This window comes from Cricetulus griseus, chromosome 5, assembly GCF_003668045.3.
Source record: "Cricetulus griseus strain 17A/GY chromosome 5, alternate assembly CriGri-PICRH-1.0, whole genome shotgun sequence".
Taxonomy (NCBI): domain Eukaryota; kingdom Metazoa; phylum Chordata; class Mammalia; order Rodentia; family Cricetidae; genus Cricetulus; species Cricetulus griseus.
This window is the reverse complement of record NC_048598.1, coordinates 182,803,698-182,822,758: the sequence shown is the minus strand read 5'-3', so window position 1 is coordinate 182,822,758 and position 19,061 is coordinate 182,803,698. Positions and strand designations below refer to the sequence as shown.

General features: G+C 44.1%; 1 protein-coding gene across 9 annotated transcripts in view; it reads left to right on the top strand.

Moving 5' to 3' along the window:
- Traf3 (TNF receptor associated factor 3) overlaps nucleotides 1-19,061 on the top strand; it is a 100,778-nt gene that overhangs the window by 25,459 nt on the left and 56,258 nt on the right. For 7 of the 9 annotated variants that reach the window (XM_027416632.2, XM_027416631.2, XM_027416630.2 and 4 more), the window contains exon 3: nucleotides 18,353-18,492. The gene's annotated coding sequence lies outside the window, so the exon portion shown is untranslated. Of the gene's footprint in view, nucleotides 1-18,352; nucleotides 18,493-18,633; nucleotides 18,874-19,061 lie in introns of all 9 variants that reach the window. The other 2 variants (XM_035445364.1, XM_035445365.1) reach the window with 1 other exon arrangement.

Sequence of the window (19,061 nt, the reverse complement as noted above, 5' to 3'; positions counted from 1 at the left end):
GTTCACGGGGATGGTAGCAGGGAGAAGGAAGTGCCTGCCTGAGGCTCGTGCTCTTGGTCTGTGAAGGGGCCACCCAAGCCCTTCCAGCAGAATCCACACTAACATCAGACAAGTGCCCCTTGGGGGTGCTGCTGAGGCTGAAGGCACAGCTGCTTGAGACTTACTGATGCTTCTAGCTGGTGAGCCAGCATGGCACAGAGTAAGTACCAGGAGGCCTGTCACCTCTGTGATTCCACCCAGTGCTACCTGTGGAGAGAATGATCTTCAGAGCCTTGTTCTCCAGTGTGTCGTCAGCCTCGGAAGGCTGTGGTCAGCCAGGAGGTTGGTGTATTTGAGGATTTTCCTCGGTAGCTGTGAAAAGGTCAGGAATGTGTTCTCACATCTCTTACCTCAGATTCCCTTCCTCCAGAAGAAGCAGCAGTATTTCTAATATTGCAGCCCACTGTCTCTGTAGGATGGGCGTTTGTCTGTGTACTTTCACCTTCACCAGAGGCTGCACTTCAGCTGGGTTCTTTGGTTGTTTTGTTAACATATTGTTGGCTGGCCAAGAATTCTATTAAGTAATGGAGACTGGCTTCGAACTCATGATCCATCTGCCTCCACCTCCCAAGTATTCATTTAGTTGTTGGTTTTCAACACAGGGTTTCTCTGTGTTTCTCTGGCTGTTCTAGAATTCACTCGGCAGACCAGCTGGCCTGAAACTCACAGAGATCGCCTGCTTCTGCCTCCCCAGTGCTGGGATTAAAGGCGTGCGCCACCACTGCCTGGCTCTAAAATAAATCTTTAAAAAATAAAATTGACAGAGGGAACTGGGAGGTTACAGAGTGCCTAGGATAGAAGCCCAGATATCTATTAAATTCACCTGGACATTCTCTTCCTAAGGTTCTGTAATCTACAACAACACTTAGGTTACTAGCACGGGAATTTTTGAGTAGGTACTATTAGAAAAATCATAAATTTCCAGCTGTGGTTCCAAGTTCCCCAAATGTGTATGTTTAGCTTGTCTGCCTCTGGAGTTTTTGCCCTTGGACTGTGTGTTTATAGACTATTGCTGGAGTCTTGGGTATGGATTATGCACCCACCACCCTAAGGGCAATATGTTCAGGAAGCCATGTGGGTGGTAGCATGTTTCATGAAGCACAGAAGGCCCACTGGCTCACTCCAGAAGAATAGAGGTGGGCTGGCAGGGCTGGGACAGATGGAATGGAATGTTTCACACAGTTGATCTGAGATGATCTGTTGCGTTTCATTGTATTTTTTGTGTGTGGGTATTTTGCTTGCTTGTGCGTCTGTGCACCACATGCATATGGTGCTTTCAGAAGCCCTAGGATGTCAGAGTCCTTGGGGCTGAAGTTACAGATAGTTGTGAGCAGCAATGTGTACTGGGTATTGAATCCAGACCTCTGGAAGAGCAGCCAGTGCTGTTAACCACCCAGCCATTTGTCTAGTCCTAAGAAGGAATCGTTGTACTCACAAGCGCCAGAGGGAGTGATCGGGCCACCTGAGAACACCTGGGTTTTCACTTGTTCTTTCCATAGGATTCCTGTTCGTTACCAGCCAAGCCAGGAGACTTGGGGGGCTCCTAACTGGCTCCTCTTCTTCCCTCCTGTTCTGTCCCTGGTGCTGTTTTTAGTACTGCTGTTCTCATTCATCTGGTCCCCTTGAGCCCAGATGAGCCCTTTTGTCATGCGGGTGCTCCTGTCTCCCTGACCAGAACACTGTTTCTGTTCTCTTGGAGCCTCCCTACCGCCCCCTTGGCTTCACCCCACTCAGGCCTCCTGATCTGTTGTCAGTTCTGTGTCTCTGACTATTGGTTTCTTCAGACACAAAAACCTCTTACCTGTGCTACCTTTCACTAGAGGAGGGGTGATTCACAGGGACCCACCCTTCCCGCAGAGTTGGGACTTTTGCATAGGGGATTTTTCTGTCATCTATTTTTTCCTCACCCTTTGGGAGTATGAAAAGAACTGAGGCTTATGTGAGGAGGGGTGGGGACAGTGATTGCACGTCCTGGGAGTTCTCTGGTCCCTATAGCTGGTCTGTAGTTCTCCCTGTCTTCAAAAGGGGAGTTGTGTGATGTTAGAAGCTTTTGAAGTTGCCTTTCTTATTACCAACAAGGAAGTGGAAAACTCAAGACACTGTATTGCCATAATTACTCCAGCATGTAAATTGCTATGGCAACAAAGTTGAGGTGGGGTGCTTACATATTCTGCTGATCCTTAAGTCATACCTGAAACGCTCAGTCTCATGGGGTTAGAACTGGAAAGTGCACAGTCCAGGTGTCTGTACTTGAAATGGGATCTTTGTTTGGCTCGGTGTTAGGATGGCCAGGATATGCAAAGGGGCACAAGCAGTCACTCTGGCTTGTTTCTGTGCTGCAGCGTTGTAAGACTGCCAAAGGAGGAGGACAGGGTAGTCAGGTGAGACAGTTACCATGATCTGTGGGTAACAGGCAGGTCTTGGGTGGACACACATTTTCTTAAAGGGAACTGGAGATAACTGATTTCCTACTGGGGAATACACATTCTGAGTGTAATGGCCAGTTGCTGTTTCAGAGAAATCCTAGACCTTGTCTGAATCTCTTTTTTTCCCCCAACAAGGTCTTTTGTATCCTAGGCTACTCTGCCCCATAGCTGAAGTTACTTTTGACTGCCTAATCCCCCTGCCTCCATCTTGCATGTGTTAAGATTACAGGATGCTCCACCGTATCCTCTTTTTTTTTTTAAGCTTTTGATACAATAGAATTTTTAATTTGTTTATTTTATTTTTTGGTGGTGCTGGTGTCTGAACTGCAGGCTTCATGCATGCTAGGAAAGCACTCCACAACTGACCTGTAGCTCCAGCTCTGACTTTTTAAAAACTTTTTTATCATCTAGAAACTCAATGTATACCATGTGAGGATGGTTTTATGGTTTAAATTTAAAAAATTTATTACTTTATGTATACATATGTACATATGCATATGTATGTGAAAGTATTTGCCTGCATGTATGTTTGTGTGCTTTGTACATTCCTGGCACCTATGGAGGCCAGGAGAGGATGTCCGGTTTCCTAGAACTAGAGTTACAGCCATCATGTGGGTGCTAGGAATCAAATCTAGGCTCCTAAGTGAAGGTTCTTTAAAAATCCATTATGTGTAGAGATAGTTTGCCTACATTTATGTCTGTGTACCACTTGCAGATGGAGTCCAGAGAGGAGTTACAGAAAGTTGTAAGCTACCATGTGGGTGCTGGGAATCGAACCTGGGTCCTCTGGAAGAACAGTCAGTGCCCTCAACTGCTGAACCATCTCCAGCCCGTCAAGATTGTTTTTAAGTTTTATAATACAGTCTCTGACAGCACAGGATTTTACCTTTTTATTTATATTTTTATATTTTACTCTTATTTTTTTTTTACTTTTTTACTCTTATTTTTAAAATCATACTTGTTTATTTGGAGAGAGAGAGAATCTGCCTATCTGTATTTAGGACAAGAAAATGAAGGTCAGTGGACAACCCTTGGTATTCCTTCTAGTCCTTCTTTCCTTCCATCATGTATGTTTCTGGGATCAAATTTAGGTGGTCAGGCTTGGTAACAAGTACCTTTACCCACTGCTCTTAAAGACCATGAAAATGGAGACAGGAGAGATGGCTCAGCAGTTAAGAGCATTGGCAGCTCTTTTAGAGGACTTGAGTTCAATTCCCAGCAACCACATGGTGGCCCACAACCATCTATAATGGGATCTGATGCTCTCTTCTGGCCTGCAGGTGTACATGTAGGTAGAGCATCCTATACACAAGATAAATCTTAAACAATTATCTTAGCTGGGCATTATGGCACATGCCTTTAATCCAGCACTCGGGAGGCAGAAGCAGGTGAGTTCCAAGTCAGCCTGACCTATAGAGTGAGGGCCAGGACATGCTCCAGAGCTACACAGAGAGACCCTGTTTCTGAAAAAAAAAAAAAAAAATTAACATCCAACATACTCTGTTTGAAGATTCGTGGACCAAGAACTTCAGTTGTATTAGTTTGATAGAAATAAATTTTCCTGTTTCAAAGAGCATGACGTCTTGAGGGCAAGGGTGGGGCAATATGCAGTGTGAACTATTAGACAAGGCAAAACAGAAAGTGTAGTAGAGCAATAGCATTAGGAATTGATGATGACAAGGCAGAAATGGTGCAGAGTGGACATGTGAGCCTGACGTGAAAGTAATGTCTCTGATAGTGTTGGCAAGCCCCAGGGCTAATGATGCTCATGTTTTGGTTGGTTGGTTGGTTGGTTGGTTGGTTGGTTGGTTGGTTGGTTGGTTGGTTACCCCTTTGCCCCAAGTCAGGGTTTCTCTGTGTAACAGCCCTGACTACCCTGGAATTCACTTTGTAGACCAGCCTGGCCCACCTCTGCCTCCCAAGTGCTGAGATTAAAGGCGTGCACCACCACTCCTGGCATGTTCATATGTTTTTAAGGGTTGTAAAAGTAGGCAAAGAAGAGTATATGGCAGGAACTGTATGTGGCTCTTTTGCTGAAAATATGCTTTCTTTCTTTCTTTCTTTCTTTCTTTCTTTCTTTCTTTCTTTCTTTCTCTCTTTTTAAAGATGTATTTATTATGTATATATTCTGCCTGCATGCTAGAAGATCTGATTTCTGCATGCTAGAAACCCTGACTTGGGGCATGCAGATCTGATTATGGTTGTGAGTTACCATATGGTTGTGAGTTACCATATGGTTGCTGGGATTTGAACTCTGGACCTCTGGAAGAACAGCCAGTGCTCTTAACCTCTGAGCCATTTCTCCAGTCCCCAATATATGCTTTCTAATCCTTGGCACAAAAGTATTCTTTTTTTGGCTTAGAAATTCAGGAAACTTTTTGTTGTTGTTTTTCTTTTTTTTGTTGTTGCTTGAGACAGGGTTTCTCTGTGTAGCTTTGGGGACTATCCTGGCACTCACTCTGGAGACCAGGCTGGCCTCGAACTCACAGCGATCTGCCTGCCTCTGCCTCCCAAGTGCTGGGATTAAAGGCGTGTGCCACCAACACCCCGGCAAGGAAAGTTTTACCAAAAGGAAAAAAACAAAACAAAACCACCACCATCTCACAAACAAAAACCCCACACACAAGTTCCCCTTCACTTGATCCCACATGTTTAAAAGGGGTCACACTGCTTGCCAGGCTCCTGACTCTGGTGTTAGGTGTTTGGTGGGTGCACAGCTGCAGTTTTGGGTTGACATTTGTTTACACTTTTGGTCTGTAGCAGACATTTTGGGGTCTCATTGATCTCATAAACTGAAGAGTTTGAAAGAAGCTAGCGATATCAGGGTTAGCCCTTTACCTTCTGTGCAGAATTTCCATGGCGGTATGTCAGTCAGCACACCTTGTGTGGATGTGCGCTTTCAAAGGAAGAGAAGGTGCTGTGGTTCCAGGAGACACTCTGATTTTTAGTGACAGCCAGTTTCTGAGGACAAGCCTTTGCAACCACATATTTCAGCTTTCTTCCTGGAGAAGTATCCCCACTTTCTCTAGCTACCTTCGACTATCCTTTGTGCAGTCCTGTGACAGCTGTTGGAATTGATTTGAGAAAACACAGAAGCCAAAAAAAAAAAAAAAAAAAAAGGTCTCAAGAATCAAAGAAGATACTATAAAATCTCATATCAAGTTAGATAATACTCATTAGATAACCTTGTGGGTTATTTTATTATGCCCAACAGAGATATAAAACTCTGTGATATCAGGTCAGTGGGCTGGATGGCTCAGTGAGTAAAGTGGCTTTCTGAGCAAGCCTGGTAACCCGAGTTTGATTCCTGGACCTCATGTAAGGATAGGAGGGAAACGCTGACTCTATATTGTTGTCCTTTGACCTTCATGCATTTTTGTACATACACAAATAATAATAATAAGTAAAAATACATTGTGGTGGTTTAAAAGAAATGGCCCCAAAGGTAGTAGATGCGGTGTTGTTGGAGGAAGTGTGTCATTGTGGGATGGGCTTTGAGGCTTCATACATGCTCCAGCCACGCCCAGTGAGGCAAACCACTTCCTGCTGCCTCTTAGCTCCTTCTTCAGCTCCGTGTTTACCTGCACACCGGCCACCATGTTGCACCATGATGATAGTGTGACCACCTCAACTGAATGTTTTTCTTTATGAGTTGCCGTGGTCATGGTGGCTCTTCACAGCAGTAGAAACCCTCACTAAGACATATGCCCTTATCTTTTCTGTTGAACAGAAGTTTTTTCTTCTTTTAAAAAAAAGCTAGAGTGTCTTCCCACTCCTGTGCTGGAGCTGGGACACAGGTGCACTAAGAAAGCACTGTGCCAGTGAGCTGTATTGCAGCCCTTCTTTTTAGTAGTTTTGAGATTATTGTATAATTAGATAATTTCCCTTTCTCTTCTCTCCCTAAGCCCTCCCACATACCTCCTTCCTTCCTTCCTTCCTTCCTTCCTTCCTTCCTTCCTTCCTTCCTTCCTCTCTCTATTTTTCTCCACAAAACAGGGTCTCACTATGTAGTCCTGGACCTCTGTGTGTAGACTAGGCTAGCCCCAAACTCACAGAGATCTGCCTGCCTCTGCCTCCCAAGTGCTGAGTTTAAAGGCATTTGCCACCTGTATGGCCCTTTCAGATTCAAGGCCTGTCTTTGTTTTGTGTGTGTGTGTGTGTGTGTGTGTGTGTGTGTGTGTGTGTGTGTGTGTTTTGATAAACAATTAATAAAAATACTGCTCAGTCTGTATAATGTTACTTATATGTATATATGTTCAGGCCTGACCATTGGTATTGAATAACCAATTGCTGTGCTTTTCCCCAGGGAAGACCACTTCTGCTCTTCACATTCCTTGGTTTCCTGTAGTTCTTTGTCCAGGGTTGAGGCCAAAGATATTTCTTAATAATGTAGCTGGTTATGTAATGGTTGTGTCATGGTTTCTTGACTCAGCTCTCTGTTGTTGGACATGTAGGTTGTTTCCAGTTTTCTCTACTTGACATAGTGCTGTGGTCTTCTGTGTTCCTGTGACTGCTGCCAAACACTGAATAAACACATCTATATTATGCAGACTCTTTCTTATGTTAAAGAAGTTGTGGATGTTTTCATTTGAACAAAAAACTGGTTTTAAAATCAGGCTCTGCATAAAATCACTAAGCATGTATTCAGTCTCCAAGAAGAGTAGATTCTGTTCTGAGCATTGGGAACAATTTGGTAAGTCCAGATTCTGGTCTCCTTGAAGTTGATACTTTAGTGAATGAAGGAATGGACAAACAGTGAATTAGTTAATACTAAAGGGCAGCATCAGCACCGGAAAGGAAGCAGGGTCACCATTAGGCTGCAGGCAGAGTGCTTGCTCTCTTGGCACATTTGCCAGGTCTTTCTGAGAAGATGGTCTTTGAATCAGGTCTGAAAGAGGAGAGAGCAAGGGAGCCATGTGAAGACCTGAAAGCAGAAGTGAGTGTGCTTGGTTTGGCATGTTTGGTTCTTGGTTCTGGGTTGGGGGCATGTGAGAAAGGGGTGCCTTTTTATCAGAGCAGGGATGGCTGGAGACAGATGGGAGGGAAGGAGACCCTGGGCTCAGTATTTGATCTGCTGAATGTGAGATGTGTTTTGGTGCTTAGTAGGAGAAGCTGATGTGGTCATTGGATATGGAGAATGGGGCTCACTGCCATCAGCCTGTGCCCTGGAGAAGCAGGTGGGGAGAGGAGGGCTAAGAACCCAGTGCCGAGTAGTGTGTGGCTTTGCCTCTGGAATACCAAAAGCAAGTATAGCAGGAAAGCAAGCCTTCCATTTGGCAGTCAGTGGAGGGAAGAACACCTCCATTGCCTCTGTTTCCAAGAGGGTAAGAATGACAGGGGGGACTTCAGGGGTGCATTGCATTTCATTGTAAACTGTATGTGTATTTTTAATAATAAAAAAAAAAACCCAGGAATTCATATCAATTGTGTTGCCTCAAAGTGCTTCCCCTCAGGGTTTTCTCCGCTGTGCCTTGGGGGTGCTTTGATGGACAAGTTTAAGAAGTCACTTCAGTATTGTAGGCTGTTGTTGTGTTATTAAATCTCACCCTAGTGAGTGTTTAACCTTAAAGAGTTTGAGATTCGCTTACCCATTTTGTTATCCCTAATAGAGCTTTTGCAGCTGCTCCAAATATCCCTCCAGTTGTGCATCTTAATAGTTGTTTGGCAAGCCACTTCATTCTGCACTGGGGACAGTCTGCATGGGATGCTACTGTGGCCTTTAGAGATTCCCATACCCCTCCCACGTAAGGATCCTGCCTAGGCTCCCCCAGACCATGTCAGGAGTTCTTTCCCCTGTGTGGTCCTGGAACTCACTTTGTAGACCTCAAACTTCAGAGATCTGCCTGCCTCTGCCTCTGGAGCACTGGGATTAAAGGTGTGTGCTACCACCTGACTGTGCTTTCACTCTTAATAGAGATGCTGTTGCTCCTGATTCTGGCAGGGTGCTTGGGTTAGCCAAGTACAGGGTTCTTAGCTACAGTTTATCATAGTTAATAGTCAGCAGTGATTAAAAATTATTGGCATAGATTTTTTTCTTTCTATACAGTTGATGTGAATAATTTCCTTGGCCATTGAAGTCTAGCTTGATGTGGTAGTGCATGCCTGTGACATCAGCACTTAGGAAGTTGAGGCAGGAGGATTAAGAATTTAAGACCAGCCTGGATTATGTAGTGAGACCCTGTCTTAAAAGAAAATTCTTCAGGCTGGAGAGATGGCTCAGTGGTTAAGAATACTGACTGCTCTTCCAGGAGGACCCAAGTTCAATTCCCAGCACCCACATGACAGTTAACAACTGTCTGTAACTCCAAAATCTGACACCTTCACATAGACATACATGCAGGCAAAACACAAATGTACATAAAATAAAAAAATTATTTTAAAAAAAGAAAATTCTTCAGCTTTTATGGAAGAAAGTGCTATGAACAGTCATTGAAGGAAGCCTTTGAGATTTGGCCTTCTTATTTTTTGAGGAAGGTTCTCGTGTAGCAGAGGCTGTTGTGGAGTTCCAGATCTTCCTGCCTCTCTCTCCCTCCTCACTGGGAATAAGTACAGTAACTAGACTGCCACATCAACGTAGTCCTTCTTCCTTTTGAAAGGTAACTCGATGGAGGAGTGGGGGCAGTTGATCCATAATTAGTCCATAGTACTGCTAGGTCTTTGATATTCAAGTCCCAATGCTGACTGAAATTTCATGCCCTGTGACTAATATCTCTCTCTCCCCCAGTCCATGGAAACCACCACCCTATACCTTGCTTCAACTTTTGAAAATCCATGTAGAATGTATCTGGAATGTTTCACTTAACATAATATTCTTTTTTTAATTTATTGATTTTATGTGCATTGGTGTTTTGCCTTGGGTGTCAGTTCCCCTGGAACTGGAGTTACAGACAGTTGTGAGTTGCCATGTGGGTGCTGGGAACTGAACCTGGGTCCTCTCAAAGAGCAGTTGGTGCTCTGAACCACTGAACCATCTCTCCAGCCCAACATAATATTCTTGAGGTTCATCCATGACCATGTTAATAATAATGCACATTGGCAGTTGCTAAAAGAATAGCTCCTGGCCGGGCGTTGGTGGCACACGCCTTTAATCCCAGCACTTGGGAGGCAGAGGCAGGCAGATCTCTGTGAGTTTGAGGCCAGCCTGGTCTACAGAGCGAGTTCCAGGATAGGCTCCAAAACTACACAGAGAAACCCTGTCTCAAAACACCAAACCAAAACAAAAGAATAGCTCTTAAATGTTTACCAAATATGACAAAGAGAGGTGAGGTAACATATGTCAATCTTCTCAGTGAGACACTATACCAAGACATTGTTTGAACCCATAAATGTATACATTGGCAGTTCAAAATTAATTAATTTAAACACTTTAGAGCCGGGCGGGGGTGGTACACATCTTTAATCCCAGCACTCGGGAGGCAGAAAAAACAAAAAACAAAACACTTTAGCTAGTAGGATGCATGCCTGTAATCAGGAGAGGGAGAGGGGAGGATTCCAAGTTCACGGATAATCTGACCTGCGTAGTGAAACTCTGTCTGTTTCCATAAAAGTCTAACTGGTCTGCCACCTCCCAGACTTATATGCTTCTTCACTCCAGTGCCTCCCAGGTGGGCTGTCTCAGTTATCTGGACTCTCTAGCCTACATAGCTGTTTGCCAACCCCCAGATTTATCAGCTTCCCTCCTTGCTATCCCATACTGGCCACAGCTGAGCTTGCTGGGTGCAACAAGTCCAGCCTCCTCATTCAGGGTCTCTCTAGCCAGGCAGGGAAATACCCATCACTTCCCCAGTTAGATGCACACATACACCAACACAAACTGGTACTGTTTCCTGGCCAGTAAAGAGCGCACATCCTCACGGTGTCCATTTGCATCTCTAGTGTATCATGTCTCAGCCAGAGTTTGTCCTGCTGACGTTGAATGCTCTGGGACCACAGTCTTTTATCTGCAATTCTTAGGAATAAGTATCCTAAAATTTGGATGTAGCACGAATAATATAACCCAGAGACAGATATTGGGGTTCAAGCTAAAGATCAGAAAAGCAAAGTAGCCAGCTAAGCCACCTCTGCCAATGCTCAGACCGAAGGAGTGATCCACTGAACCTTAGATTGCATCTCCAGACAGCACTGCTTCTCACCAAATCTGACTCCTAGATTGCTCTCTGAGACTGCACTGAGCTCCTTATAAACTCTCTAGTACTGGGATTAAAGTGTGAATTCTTTCAGACTGATTTACATTCATGTAGCCCAGGGTGGTCTTGGACTCAGAGATCCATCTGCCTCTGTCTCCTGAGTTCTGTGATTAAAGGTGTGTGCCACCACTGCCTGTTGTCTGTGGCTTGTGACTGGCTTTGCATTCTGATCCCCAGGCAAGTTTATTAAGTCATAAACAATATTTGGAACTTTCAAGTTTCTGAAGAAAATTAGTGAATGTAACACATATTGTAGATTTTCCTAGATAGTACCGTGTCATCAGACAGATACACAAAATTTAAAAAGTAGTTTGCATTGCAGAATTTTCTTTTATTGTATATTCTGACTTTTAAGTAATGATGCCAGGATATGGAGGTAGCACTGTGACTTTATAGTTAATACTTGCAAACAGTTTATCCACTTGGGTTAAAAGGGTCTTGCTGAACATGGTGGATAACTGTAATCTCAACATTTGTGAGGTGGAGGAGGAGGATCAGGCCATTCTCAAGGTCATTCTCTACTATATCACACGTTTAGATTAGAGGCAAACTTGGGGTCCTGCTTCAGAAAAAGAGAGCAGGAAAGAGTCTCTAACTTCCAGAGTAAGTTATGAGATTGGGACACAGCCACTGCAGATCATCACCCTTTGATTCTTTGAATGCACAGTAGGTCATTTCGTACAAAATGTCTATGTCTGTATTGTGATCGACATAGCTTTTAAAAAGAACAGGAAGGTTTCAAGTTTTTGATAGCCAAAATATCTGCTTTCATTGGTATGGGAAATGCTGAGTGGGTCCAGTACCACAAGAGTCTCCACAGAAAAATGCCGTTGCGATGGAGCACCATAGCCAGGCTCTCTTGACACTTCAGATAGGATCACAGTCTTGGAAAAAATCATGTCAGTATTTTAATGTTCACTAGCCAAGCATCATGGTACACATTTGTAGCCCTTGCACTCATGTGGCTGTGGCAGGAGAGTAGTGAGTTTGAGGCTACCCTGGACTATGGAGTGAGACAGAAAACATAATCTGAAGCAATCTCAACATTTTACTTTGCCTAGCTACAGGGATAGCAAGCAGCACAGTGTCTAAGTTTGTGTGTTCGTTTATTTTTCTCGAGACAGGGTTTCTCTGTGTAGCCCTGGCTGTCCTTGAACTCCCTCTGTAGACCAGGCTGGCTTCAAATTCAGAGGTCCACCTGCTTCTGCCTCCTGAATGTGGGAGTGCACATTAAAGGTGTGCACCACTATTGCCCAGCTAAATTTAAATTATCTATGTTACCAATGTGCAGTTTTTAAAACTATGAATTTGCTAATATGAATAATTATAAATACAGCCACAAAAAGAATTTGGTCTATGGGACCAAAAGTGCATATCTGTAGTAGTTTCTTTCCTTGATTTTGGTTCAGTTAACAGAGAGCTATCTCTACACCTGTAATTCCTGGTAACTTAATGAGAATACCCAGAACTTTCAGGTCACAATAAAATTTCCCACTATGTAAAATATTTCACACACTAGCTGACTCATTGTGAGTTGTGAGTAGATGTGATTCTCTACCTCAGAAAGTAGAGACATATTATTGTGATGATGATTTCAACCAATTACAGAATTACATTTAGGTTACCAACTGGCTGGATACCCCCACCCCCACCCCCAGACAGGGTTTCATGGTGTAGCCTTGGCTGCCCTGGAATTCACTCTGTAGACCAGGCTGGCCTCAAACTGAGTGCTGGGATTAAAGACTTGCACCATCACGCCTGGCTAAACTGGGCTGCGTTGTTTGTTTGTTTGTTTGTTTTTAAGATTTAGTATTTATTTCATGTGTATGAGTATATTGCCTGCCTGTATGTATGCGTGTGCACCGGATCTCCTGGAACTGATGTCACAGATGGTTGGAGCCATCGTGTGGGTACTGGGAATCAAACCTGCGTCTCTCGCGAGAGCAGGCTGGTACTTCTAACCACTAGGCCGTCTGCAACCCTCTGAACCCCTTGCAGTCTAGGCTAGTCTCATTCTTCTGATCTTCTATGGCCACCTCCTGAGTGCTGGGACTATAGGCATTCATCAGTGAATGGTTTCTGTGTTTTCTATTCTGGCAGTATCCCATTGACTCCTTTGTTTTTTCCAGGTTAATTGTGGTGACTAGGTTATGATTTGAAGTCACAAGTTAGTTGTAGTGCTCTTTAGATTTTTAAACTTTTTTTTTTTTTTTTTTGTTTTGTTTTTTGAGACAGGGTTTCTCTGTGGTTTTGGAGCCTGTCCTGGAACTAGCTCTTGTAATCCAGGCTGGTCTCGAACTCACAGAAATCCACCTGCCTCTACCTCCCGGGTGCTGGGATTAAAGGCATGCGCCACCAACGCCCGGCGCCATCCCTCGATCTTAACCACTCAGCCATCCCTAGATCTTAACTACTCAGCCATCTCTCTATCTTAACCACTCAGCCATCTCTCTATCTTAACTACTCAGCCATCCTTCTGTCTTAACCACTCAGCCATCTATCTAGCCCCCTTTAACATTTTTAAAAGTATCTTAGTGCAACCTCTGGGAATGGTTTTATAATTCATATCAAATCCACATAAATGTGCATTAATAATAACTAATTTGCCTAAGTTAGAGTATTAATTATAACATGGCTATTTAGTGAAGGGGTGAGTCTTGGCTGTGGTCATTCCAAGGTCTCTCATATATTTAAAACAAGTTAGACTTGGGAAAATGACTGAGTTTTACAACTGTATTTTGTAACTATTGTGCGGGACATTTTGAGACAGCTTGTCCTTTCAAGGGCTTTTCACACACATTTTCAGCTGAGAGTCACATTGTCTCCACGGGGTTGGTAGTGTGTGTCTCAGTCCTCTCCTGGTCAAGGGACCTGGGATTCAGCGTAGGAGTAGTTGCTTGAAAAGAGTCACAACAGAGTGCTAAGGGCCCCCCTGGTTGGTCTACAGTGTAGACCAGAGGAGCAGGTGCTGTTCTCTGGACAGGAGTCATGCCACATCAGAGGTAACGTGAAGGTGCACTGCTTGAGTGTTGGCATACCCAGAAAGCTATTCCTCAGTTGTAGTCATCTGTAAAATACTAGTAGCAGGAAGCCACCGCCACAGACCTGTGGAATCCAGGCATACCCCACTGAACTTACCTACTCTGGGCTTTCCAGTGGTCACACTTTTTTTTTGTTTGTTTTTTGTTTTTTTGAGACAGGGTTTCTCTGTATTGCTTTGGAGCATGTCCTGGAACTTGCTCTATAGACCAGGTTGGCCTCGAACTCACAGAGATCTGCCTGCCTCTGTCTCTGCCTCCTGAGTGCTGGGATTAAAGGCGTGCACCACCAATGCCCAGCTCCAGTGGTCAGACTTAAAGGTAGAATGAAGGGACACATGATGAGTTCCTCTTGTTCACCAGCACCTTTGCTGGGGCAGCCTTTTTCCATCCTCGTGGATTGTATACTGATTAGCTGTTGGCTTCACCTCTGTAGGTGTCCCCAGGAGGCTCAAGAGTCTTGCTATAAGACATTGTCCTGTCCCTGCAGTACTCTGCTGGGAAATCCCATTCAGGTTGGAGCATAGGGCCTGGCTTCATTAGGCTGCATTGGACTGGCCCCCTCAGTGGAGAAATTGAGCTGCTATGCTACAACTACCTGTAGGTGGTGGGATTAAGTTGACCACAGAGCACAAGCCTTGATCCCTGACATGAAAGGTAGAGCTCTACTGGGGCTTGAGTGGAGAGCGCCCAGAGTGGCACCTAAATTTGCCCAGCAGTGTGTGATGAAAGCTCCTCTAAGGATTTAACGACTCTAGTGAGTCTCTAAAGCACAGTGATACAAAAAGAAATCTCCTCCTGCTGTCTCTCTGTTCATTTTCTACGTGTTGTGAAATTTTCCAGGTCAGTCAGCAACCCAAAAGGAGGGAGGATATGTGTGGAGAATGTGCCAGTGATTGAAGAGGAAGAGCATCAAAGTGCTCACAGGACAGCTACCACAGACTGTGACTGTGGTCCCGGGACCATTGTTGACCAGATGTCATTATGTGATGGGACTATATTCACTTATTCATATCTTGCTTGGAAAAGGAGACAGAGCAGGAAGATTAGAAAATGTTCTCTCCTCCCCCACCGCCATGCAAAAGCAATGAGTCTTTTTAGAAAATGTTCTTGCCAGGTAGTGATGGCACATGCCTTTAATCCCAGCACTCAGGACGCAGATCTACTGCAGAGGCAGGAGGATCTCTCTGAGTTTGAGGTGAGATTGATCTACAGAATAAATTCCAGGACAGCCAGGGCTACATAATGAAACCCTGACTCGAAAAACCAGTAACTTAGGGCCCTTGTATCTCAGTTTCCCTATCTGTCGAGTAGAGATGATACTAGAAGCTACCTCACAGGGAACAATTGGGTTCTGTGAATGAGATTGATGGTGTGTCTTCTGTGAATGGCAACCACAACATCATGTAATACACGTAGAAATATGTGTCACGGGCATAATGTGGTAAGCCTTGGGGATGACAGGAGAAGGGGAAAGGGATTTCTGAAAATTTCCTGGAGGTGATTGTAGAGCACGCTAGGTTAAAGCATTGAGTAGCTAGGAGAGATGAAGAAGGAGGCTTTCATGATACCTGCATGAATGTCTGGGAGTAGTCCGCATAGAGTTTGCTTAGTCATTCACCTAGCCCTTGATCTATACTGCCTATTCGAGTCAGACTGGGCTGCAGGTTTACAGCAGAACAAACTACATCTTGCAGAAGCCACTGCAGACAGGAATCCCTTCTGGTCAGTCACCAGAATCACCAGAAGCCAGCTGTTAACCTGCTGACGGCAATAGAGTAGGATCCTCATGAACCTTGAGCAAGTGTATGCCTCAGATAGAAGATACCCTGATGCTTTGTCAGCTGTGGGTACACAGAGCTGCTCAGGGTTCTGCTGTGAGTCTAGAGGTTCAGGCCCGAATGTTACCCACAAACTTGCTGAGGACCCACCCATTTTCCCACCCAGGGTGTACATGGTTGTCTTGAGCATGCATCCCTCATCCTTCCTCCTCTGAGGCCAGTCCACTCTTTCATCCATCATAGGTTCCTTCCTTATAGGACCTTGCCCTGATCCCCTCCTTATCCCCAGAATAGCTCCTATTCTCCCTGTGATGTGCTGGCCCTGACCATGACCCTTGTCCTCACACCTGGAATGACTTGTTGCCCAATTGCATTCTCACTGGATGGCCTGTAACCATCATAATGGTAAATTGTCATTCACATTTCCTTTCCATATAGTTCACAGTGTTCACCAAATGAATCAATGAATGAACAAATTAATTAATGCAATGTAAAAGTCATTTAAGAAAGTGCTGCTATTGTTAAAGTGTCTTTCTGTAAATTTAATTGCATGGTCAATGGTTTAATGTTTGAGGTCCTCTGAGCACATGGTGCTTTTCACCATACTAGGAAGGTGTCTGGGTGTCCAGGTGAGAGCTAGCTAGTTAGACACACTTACTAGTTAGACACACTTACTAGTTAGCTTGTTTAGCTTGTTTTGTTTGTGTTGTTCTCAGAGCTTCTCAGCAGGAGCCTGGAAGCTGACATTCTTGATGGCAGATGTGCACAGTCCTCACAGGCAGCTTGAACATTAAAGACTGTGTTGTGTGTCACTATGCACATTTCATTCATTTCATGGTTGTTACCTGACTCAATCAGTTGTCCCAACCATACCCCAGTACAAACCACAAACTAGCCAGCTTTTAGGAAACCCAGAAATACCTCTATAAGTTTGTAACATTTTTTAAGATCCTTAAAAAAAAAAAACAAAACAAAAAACAAAATCTTTGTAGCTCCAAAGGCAGCTCCCTCTGCCGAGAAGTCTGTCTCCAGCGCCTTTGCTTCTGAGGTTGGTAGCTTTCAGAAAGACTGCAATGCAGCGGTTAGCAAAGCCCTGTTAATATGGAAGCCACCCGCTCCCCTTCAGACTGCTGCTTGCTGCCTGTGAACTAAAGAGGAGATAGTGGGTCTCATATGCCCTAGGACCCTCCGTTCTGTGGTTAGACGCAGGCAATTTTGTGAGTGCCTTGGCTAGCACAGGCTTGTCCTGCAGCAGCTCTTAGTTTCTGGTGCAGTGGGCTTTCCTCGGAATGTGAAACTGAAGATGCCTTTGCAGTTTGTGCCTGATAATTTGGTTTTCATCTGTGAGTTCAGATGGTGGGTTATACAAAGGTAAGGGACTTTAAAAAGCATGCATTTATGTGTTCTAAGTATTTATGAATATCCAAAATCAAAGTAGATTATGATTTGAATATATCTCCACTGAATCTAAGAAATTAAACTTTGTATCTTGTTAATGACAGTTTTGACATTTGAAGAATTGTCTTATTTATTGTGAATTAATGTCCTCTAATGAGTTACTCAGTATGTTCTTTGAAAAGCGTTTGCTTTTCCTTTGGCTTTCTAATAAACAAGCTTGAATCTCAGAAATGTAGATATGGATTATAACATTTGTTCCTTTTAAACAATGACAATTCATTGATCTGGCATAAGATATTTCATTTTTCTGGCATAGGCTATATCATCAGCCATATGATGATAGATGATGAAGTCCGGTTCCTGAGTTCTTATTTTTCCTCAGATGAAAATCCTCAGATGAGCATTTTTTCAAGTGTGGAGCTCTGTGCTTATGCATGGGGTGAGCAGGGTACTACCTTCAGCTGGTTCTCTTTGTTTATCTAAGAGGGAGGCTAAATCCAAACCCAGATTGGTTTTGCTATAAATTGGTGACCCTAAAATGCATTGAATGCTTCATGGTTGTTAATTTTATATGTCCAGCACCAAGAAATATAATGTCAGGGTTACCATGGCAACTGCATGTGTTCTGAAAAGCTTGTGAATGGGCTCTGAGCCTCCTGGCATTTTAACTGAGATTTTCCAGCTGAGAACCTGCATACATGATCAGTGTAAATACATTCAGCTTTCTCTGTGCTTACCAGAGTTGGCTTCCCTGCCCAGCTCTTTCTCTGGTGACATCTACCTTGCCTCTTGGTTCCTGGTCACAGACTATGGTTGAAAGATTGTTTTCAGCCTTAGTTTGGGGAGCCATCTCACCACAGTGGGGCTGACAATGCCTGGTAATCCCCCCATCCTGACTGTACTTGTTGCTTCGAGTCCTGATGTGTTGGTGTTTTCTGTCCATGTGAAGAACTTCTTTCCAGAACTTTCCGGGCCCCAGAGCCTGACTTCCTCTTAGCTTAGAAGTTGTGGTGGTTGGTTTGGGGAAGGAGGCCCAGTGATCAAGCTTGTGAAAATTATAAAGGAGGGCCCATGACTTCAACATTTATAGCTAGTTCATTCCCCAAGCTGCACAGGGTGGCTTTAATCCCAGCACTCAGGAGGCAGAGACAGACAGATATCATAAGTTCAAGGCCAGCCTGGTCTACATAGTAAGTTCCAAGCCAGCCATAGCTGCAAAGAACTCTCAGACAACAAAAAGCCAGTCTTCTGTGTACATTTAAACCATTGCAGCCTTTTTTGGAGATAGGGTCTTGATTTAAAGCCCTCATTGTGCTTGAACCTATTACATATACCCATCTGGCCTAGAACTCAGAATTATATGGTGTAACTTTTAATTTGAAGGTAGGTTATTCTTTTGAGTTACCCATTAGTGGGTGTATTGTTGTGGCTTATGTATGGGCCTCATTTAGGATCTTTGTCTAATACTGTCCCTTTATTTTCAGATGAAGAAACTGAGGCCCAAAGAAGTTATCCACTTGGTTGCGGTCCCAGAATAGATCAGAATCCGTTCCGCTGTCAGAAACCTGCCCCTGGATCCTGGCTGGCTGGCTGATCCCCTGAGGTTCATTTCCTGACAGACAAGGTTTGCTCTCAGCTAATACTTTGTTTTCCTTTTGTCAGAAAGGGGGTCTTTTCATTTCAGGTCTCTAACTTAGAGCTTTCAATTAAAAAATAAGTTTCCACATTTCTTTTTTTCTTGCATCTTTTATGAAATTCTGTTTAGTGTGCAGATACTGACACATTCGTGGGACAGGCATGGCATCTGCCCTCTGTGCACCTGCTGTAAGGAGAGCTGTGAGCAGTCATGAACTATCCAGTTAAATTCTGAACTGAGGAGCTGGGGAGACATAGGCATGAGGACCAGCATTTGGATTCCTGGACCCTAAGTGCCAGGGATTGGAGGAGACAGGACAGTTCCCAGAACTTGCTGGTTAGTGAGTCTACCAAGTCAGCAAGCTCCAGGGTTAGTAAGAAACCTTGTGCTATAAAAATTGAGGTGGAGATACCAGGCGGCGGTGGTGATGTCTTTAATTCCAGCATTTGGGAAGCAGAGGCAGGCAGATTTCTGTGAGTTTCTAGGTCAGCCAGGGATCTTGTCTGGAAACCCCCCCCCCCCAAAAAAAAAAAAAAAAGGAAGGAAGAAAAAGAAAA